The following is a 7,500-nucleotide window of genomic DNA, read 5'->3' as shown; positions in this document are numbered from 1 at the left end:
CCGTCCCGGGCACCCTGCCACGCAGCAGGACCAAGGACAGAGCCCGGGGTGGGGAGGCCGCCCTCCCCGGGCCCTCAGGGGCCCTAGCCACTGCTCCTGAACCCAACCAAGCAAGGGGAGGCTCCCCGGGCACATCGGAACCCCTTCCCGGGCCCTTGGCAGTGCGGCAGGCTGGGAGACAGGGCCCAGGGCCGTGGCACCCGACCCGGGGCCCGGCCGGGCCCCTGGACGCAGCCGGGGCTCCCAAGCCCGGAGGCGCATGGGACGCCTCCCCGGTCCCTCCGGACCCCGTCCCGGGCACCCTGCCACGCAGCAGGACCAAGGACAGAGCCCGGGGTGGGGAGGCCGCCCTCCCCGGGCCCTCAGGGGCCCTAGCCACTGCTCCTGAACCCAGCCAAGCAAGGGGAGGCTCCCCGGGCACATCGGAACCCCTTCCCGGGCCCTTGGCAGTGCGGCAGGCTGGGAGACAGGGCCCAGGGCCGTGGCACCCGACCCGGGGCCCGGCCGGGCCCCTGGACGCAGCCGGGGCTCCCAAGCCCGGAGGCGCATGGGACGCCTCCCCGGTCCCTCCGGACCCCGTCCCGGGCACCCTGCCACGCAGCAGGACCAAGGACAGAGCCCGGGGTGGGGAGGCCGCCCTCCCCGGGCCCTCAGGGGCCCTAGCCACTGCTCCTGAACCCAGCCAAGCAAGGGGAGGCTCCCCGGGCACATCGGAACCCCTTCCCGGGCCCTTGGCAGTGCGGCAGGCTGGGAGACAGGGCCCAGGGCCGTGGCACCCGACCCGGGGCCCGGCCGGGCCCCTGGACGCAGCCGGGGCTCCCAAGCCCGGAGGCGCATGGGACGCCTCCCCGGTCCCTCCGGACCCCGTCCCGGGCACCCTGCCACGCAGCAGGACCAAGGACAGAGCCCGGGGTGGGGAGGCCGCCCTCCCCGGGCCCTCAGGGGCCCTAGCCACTGCTCCTGAACCCAGCCAAGCAAGGGGAGGCTCCCCGGGCCCTTGGCAGTGCGGCAGGCTGGGAGACAGGGCCCAGGGCCGTGGCACCCGACCCGGGGCCCGGCCGGGCCCCTGGACCCAGCCTGGGCTCCCAAGCCCGGAGGCGCAGGGGAAGCCTCCCCGGGCCCTCCAGGACCCCGTCCCGGGCACCCTGCCACGCAGCAGGACCAAGGACAGCGCCCGGGATGGGGAGGCCGCCCTCCCCTGGACCTCAGGCCTTCCATGTAAGCCCGGCAATCTGGTCGCCCCATTGGAAAGCATTGCGCGCTACTATTGCAAACACATTATCTACCGGACTTGCTCTAGATGGCGCTCCAACATAAGGAATGTACCAACACCTTCCCTACTGGAATCATGACGAGCTGGAGCCGTCATTAGCACTGAAGGGGCTAGTATATCAACACTTTCCCTCCTGTTGCGCAGGTTGGAGTTTGAAAAATAGATTGTATTATGCCTTTAGTTTGTGTGTCCTCTAGATCAAGTTGATCTACTGACTTGCGATGCCAAGGCATCTCGCTGTAAAGGAATGCGATGTCACAGCATGCATTTGTGCATTTGAATAGATGGCCGCCTATAACCCCTTCGCTGCGGCGGGTTTTCAAATGGGTTTGGGCATGGAGCTGCCCGGGACCCGTGGAGCCCGTCCTGGGCACTCTGACCTGCTGTTGGCCCGGGGGAGGACTGCCCGGGACCCGTGGAGCCCGTCCTGGGCACTCTGACAAGCTGTTGGCCCGGGGAAGGGAGCCCCAGACGACCGGGACCTGTGGAGCCCGTCCTGGGCACTCCTGTAAGCCGTTGGCCCGGGGAAGGGAGCCCCGGACGTCCGGGTCCCGTGGAACTCGTCCTGGGCACTCTGACATGCCGCTGGCCCGGGGAAGGGTGCCCCGGATGCCCGGGGCCCGTGGAGCCCGTCCTGGGCACTCTGACAAGCCGTTGGCCCGGGGAAGGGAGCCCTGGACGCCCGGGACCCGTGGAGCCCGTCCTGGGCACTCTGGAATGCTTTGGCCCGGGGAAGGGAGCCCCGGACGCCCGGGGGAGGACTGCCCGGGACCCGTGGAACTGGTCCTGGGCACTTTTACATGCCGTCGGCCTGGAGGTGGGTGCCCTGGACGCCCGGGGGAGGCCTGCCCGGGACCCGTGGAGCCCTTCGCGGGTACTTTGCCAATGCCGTTGGCCTCATGGAGATGGTTGCCCCGGACGCGTCCGGGGGAGGCCTGCGCGGGACCCATGGAGCCCGTCCTGGGCATTGAGCCATGCCGTTGGCCTGGAGATGGGAGCCCCGGACGCCCGGGGGAGGCCTGCCCGGGACCCGTGGAGCCCTTCCCGGGTACTTTGCCAATGCCGTTGGCCTCATGGAGATGGTTGCCCCGGACGCGTCCGGGGGAGGCCTGCGCGGGACCCATGGAGCCCGTCCTGGGCATTGAGCCATGCCGTTGGCCTGGAGATGGGAGCCCCGGACGCCCGGGGGAGGACTGCCTGGTACCCGTGGAGCCCGTCCTGGACACTTTGACATGCCGTCGGCCTGGAGGAGGGTGCCCGGGACGCCCGTGGGAAGCCTGGTCGGGACCCGTGGAGCCCTTCCCGGGTACTTTGCCAATGCCGTTGGCCTCCTGGAGATGTGTGCCCCGAACGCCCGGGGGGAGGGCTGCCCGGGGCCCGTGGAGCCCGCCCTGGGCACTTTGACATGCCGTCGTCCTGGAGGTGGGAGCCCCGGACGCCCGGGGGAGGGCTGCCCGGGACCCATGGAGCCCTTCCTGGTTACTCTGCCATCCCGTTGGCCTCCTGGAGATGGGTGCCCCGGACGCCCGGGGGAGGTCTGTCCGGGGCCCATGGAGCCCGTCCTGGGCAGTGTGACATGCCGTCGGCCTGGAGGTGGGAGCCCCGGACGCCCGGGGGAAGGCTGCCCGGGACCCGTGGAGCCCTTCCCGGGTACTTTGCCATCCCGTTGGCCTCCTGGAGATGGGTGCCCCGGACGCCCGGGGGGAGGTCTGTCCGGGGCCCATGGAGCCCGTCCTGGGCAGTGTGACATGCCGTCGGCCTGGAGGTGGGAGCCCCGGACGCCCGGGGGAAGGCTGTCCTGGACCCGTGGAGCCCTCCCCGGGTACTTTGCCAATGCCGTTGGCCTCATGGAGATGGGTGCCCCGGACGCCCGGGGGAGGACTGCCCGGTACCCGTGGAGTCCTTTCCGGGTACTTTGCAACGCTGTTGGCCTCCTGGAGATGGGTGCCCCGGACGCCCGGGGGAGGCCTGCCCGGGACCCGTGGAGCCCCTCCCGGGTACTTTGCCAATGCCGTTGGCCTCATGGAGATGGGTGCCCCGGACGCCCGGGGGAGGACTGCCCGGTACCCGTGGAGTCCTTTCCGGGTACTTTGCAACGCTGTTGGCCTCCTGGAGATGGGTGCCCCGGACGCCCCGGGGAGGTCTGTCCGGGGCCCATGGAGCCCGTCCTGGGCAGTGTGACATGCCGTCGGCCTGGAGGTGGGAGCCCCGGACGCCCGGGGGAAGGCTGCCCGGGACCCGTGGAGCCCTTCCCGGGTACTTTGCCATCCCGTTGGCCTCCTGGAGATGGGTGCCCCGGACGCCCAGGGGCGGTCTGTCCGGGACACGTGGAGCCCGTCCTGGGCATTGAGCCATGCCGTTGGCCCGGAGAATGGAGCCCCCAGACGCCCGGGGGAGGTGTTGCCCAGGCATATCTCATCTGGTCCCCGGGCAGAGGACCACCAGCCCTGGAGAGGTGTCCGGGCGTACCCAGCCCCTAGTAATCTGGAGGGAAGTTACCCCCCTTTCTTGCAATCCGTGCACGCGAGGTGACAGAGGGGACCCAAGGCGTAAAAGAACCCGAGCTCATGGAGCCCTAGCTGGGATCCGGGAGGCGAATGGCACCTCATCGGGACTTCCATGGAAGCCCGGCCATCTGGTCGCCCCATTGGAAAGCATCGCGGGCGACCAGATGGCCCGGATCGAAAGGACTCCCAGCTCCCCATCCACCCCAAGCCTTCGCGGTAGGGTTCCTGACTGCCTGCCCACGCAAGGCAGGGCTCTTGGACCCCGGCTGGGCCTCAGGCGCAGGTTGGACCACCGGAGCTCTAGGGCCCGGACGACCTGGGGGAGGAATGCCCGGGACCCGTGGAGCCCGTCCTGGGTACTTTGACATTCCGTCGGCCTGGAGGTGGGACCCCCGGACGCCCGGGGGGAGGTCTGCCCGGGACCCATGGAGCCCGTCCTGGGTACTTTGCCTATGCCGTTGGCCTCATGGAGATGGGTGTCCCAGACGCCCGGGGGAGGGCTGTCCCAGACTCATGGAGCCCGTCCTGGGCACTTTGACATGCCGTCTGCCTGGAGGTGGGAGCCCCGGACGCCCGGGGGAGGGCTGCCCGGGACCCATGGAGCCCGACCCGGGCACGCTGCCATGCCGTCAGCCTGGATGGAGCCCCGGACGCCCGGGGTACGAGTGACCGGGACGCATGGAGCCCGTCCTGGGCACTTTTCCGTGCCTTCGGCCTGGAGCCCCCAGACACCCAGGGGAGGACCACCGTGAAAACCATGGAGCCCGACCCGGGCACTCTGCCATACCGTCAGCCTAGATGGAGCCCCGGACGCCCAGGGGACGAATGCCCGGGACGCATGGAGCCCGTCCTGGGCACTTTTCCATGCATTCGGCCTGGAGCCCCCAGACATCCAGGGGAGGACATCCCTGGAAACCATGGATCCCGACCCGGGCACTCTGCCATGCCGTCAGCCTGGATGGAGCCCCGGACGCCCGGGGGATGAATGCCCGGGACGCATGGAGCCTGTCCTGGGCACTTTTCCATGCCGTCAGCCTGGATGGAGCCCCGGACGCCCGGGGGACGACTGCCCAGGAGCCATGGAGCCCGTCCTGGGCAATTTGACATGCAGTTGGCCTGGAGGAAGGAAGCCCCGGGTGGCCTAGGGAGGTTTTGCCCAGGCATAGCCCATCTGGTCCCCATGGCAGAGAACCACCAACCTCGGAGGGGTGTCCAGGCGTACCCTTCTCCCTAGTAATCCGGAGCAAAATTACCCCCTTTTCTTGTAATCTGTGCACGCGAGGTGACAGAGGGGACCCAAGGCGCGAATGTACCCGACCTCATGGAGCCCTCGCTGGGATCCGGGCGTCAAATGGCACCTCATCAAGACTTCCAGGGAAGTTCGGCCATCTGGTCGCCCCATAGGAAAGCGTTGCGGGCGACCAGATGCCCGAGGGGATCCGGGCGACCAGATGGCCGAGGGAATCTGGCCGATCAGATGGCTGGACACGGAAGTGAAGCCGCCTGGACTCTCCCGACCCTGACCCTGTCCCTGTCCCCGTCCCCGTCCCGGGACGAATGCCCGGGACGCATGGAGCCCGTCCTGGGCACTTTTCCATGCCTTCGGCCTGGAGCCCCCAGACACCCAGGGGAGGACCACCGTGAAAACCATGGAGCCCGACCCGGGCACTCTGCTATACCGTCAGCCTGGATTGAGCCCCGGACGCCCGGGGGACGAATGCCCGGGACGCATGGAGCCCGTCCTGGGTACTTTTCCATGCCTTCGGCCTGGAGCCCCCAGACACCCAGGGGAGGACCACCGTGAAAACCATGGAGCCCGACCCGGGCACTCTGCCATACCGTCAGCCTGGATGGAGCCCCGGACACGCCCGGGGGACGAATGCCCGGGACGCATGGAGCCCGTCCTGGGCACTTTTCCATGCCGCCGGGGTGGATGGAGCCCCGGGCGCCCAGGGGACGACTGCCCAAGAGCCATGGAGCCCGTCCTGGGCAATTTGACATGCCGTCGGCCTGGCGGAAGGAAGCCACGGGTGGCCTAGGGAGGTGTTACCCAGGCATAGCCTATCTGGTCCCCATGGCAGAGAACCACCAGCCTTGGAGGGGCGTCCGGGCGTACCCTGTCCCTAGTAATCCGGAGGGAAAATACCCTCCTTTCTTGTAAACTCTGCACGCGAGGTGACAGAGGGGACCCAAAGCGTGAAAGTACCCGACCTCCTGGAGCCCTCGCTGGGATCTGGGAGGCAAATGGCACCTCATCGGGACTTCCAGGGAAGTTCGGCCATCTGGTCGTCGCATTTGTGGAGCCCTGGGAGAGAACTGGGGCTCGGCAGGGCCAGGGTGCCAGCAGGTCCCAGTCTGCCAGGTCACCAGGTCTGGGGATATGCTGCCCATGCGCTGCCGGGGCCCGGGCATGACCTCCGGTGGGCCCTCAGGTGCGTCAGTCCGGCACGGGGAGGCTCTGAACCTGCTTGGCTGGGGCCAGGGCTCCACAAATCCACTCGCCCGCTCGACCGGGGCCTAAACGGCATCCGGCTCATGGCGGGCTTGGGGCTTAGCTTCCAAACCCTACCCCCAGGCCAGGGAGAGCCTCTGCAGGCCCCGATGGTCCCCAGCGCCCGGAACCTCGGCTGGCTTGCAGGACGGGGGCTCCAGCACCCCGGGACCTGCCGGACAGAGTTCAAGCCCCAGGCACGGTCCCATGTTCCGAACCCTAGCCAGGCCGGGGAATGCCTCCCCAGGCCCAGAGGGATCCTAGCGCCCAGACCCTCGACTGCCTTGCAGGACAGGGGGCTCCAGCACCCTCGGGGCCTGCCAGATGGAGTTCATGCCCCGGGCCAGGTCCCAGCTTCCAAACCCTAGCCAGGCTGGGGAGAGCCTCCCCGGGCCCCGGTGGAGCCCCGTCCCCAGCGCCCGGACCCTCTGGTGGCCTGTGGGACGGGGGGCTTGCGCACCCCGGGGCCGGCCGGCCGGAGCACAAGCCCCGGGCCCGGTCCCACCTTCCGAACCCTAGCCAGGCTGGGGAGAGCCTCCCCTGGAACCGGTGGAGCACCGCCCCCAGCGCCCGGACCTTCTGATGGCCTGCGGGACGGGGGGCTCGCGCAACCCGGGGCTGGCCGGCTGGAGCTCAAGCCCCGGGCCCGGTCCCACCTTCCGAACCCTAGCCAGGCTGGGGAGAGAGAGCCTCCACGGGCACTGGTGGAGCCCCGTCCCCAGCACCCGGACCCTCTGGTGGCCTGCGGGACGGGGGGCTCGCGCAACCCGGGGCTGGCCGGCTGGAGCTCAAGCCCCGGGCCCGGTCCCACCTTCCGAACCCTAGCCAGGCTGGGGAGAGCCTCCACGGGCACTGGTGGAGCCCCGTCCCCAGCACCCGGACCCTCTGGTGGCCTGCGGGACGGGGGGCTCGCGCACCCCGGGGCTGGCCGGCCGGAGCTCAAGCCCTGGGCCCGGTCCCACCTTCCGAACCCTAGCCAGGCTGGGGAGAGCCTCCCCGGGCCCCGGTGGAGCCCTGACCCCAGCGCCCTGACCCTCTGATGGCCTGCGAGACGGGGGGCTCGCGCACCCCAGGGCTGGCCGGCCGGAGCTCAAGCCCTGGGCCCGGTCCCACCTTCCGAACCCTAGCCAGGCTGGGGAGAGCCTCCACGGGCACTGGTGGAGCCCCGTCCCCAGCACCCGGACCCTCTGGTGGCCTGCGGGACGGGGGGCTCGCGCACCCCGGGGCCG

The sequence above is a fragment of the Lissotriton helveticus genome, chromosome 2_1 (assembly GCF_964261635.1).
Source record: "Lissotriton helveticus chromosome 2_1, aLisHel1.1, whole genome shotgun sequence".
NCBI classification, from domain to species: Eukaryota; Metazoa; Chordata; class Amphibia; order Caudata; family Salamandridae; genus Lissotriton; species Lissotriton helveticus.
The sequence above is the reverse complement of the archived record's forward strand: the minus strand, read 5'-3'. Positions refer to the sequence as shown.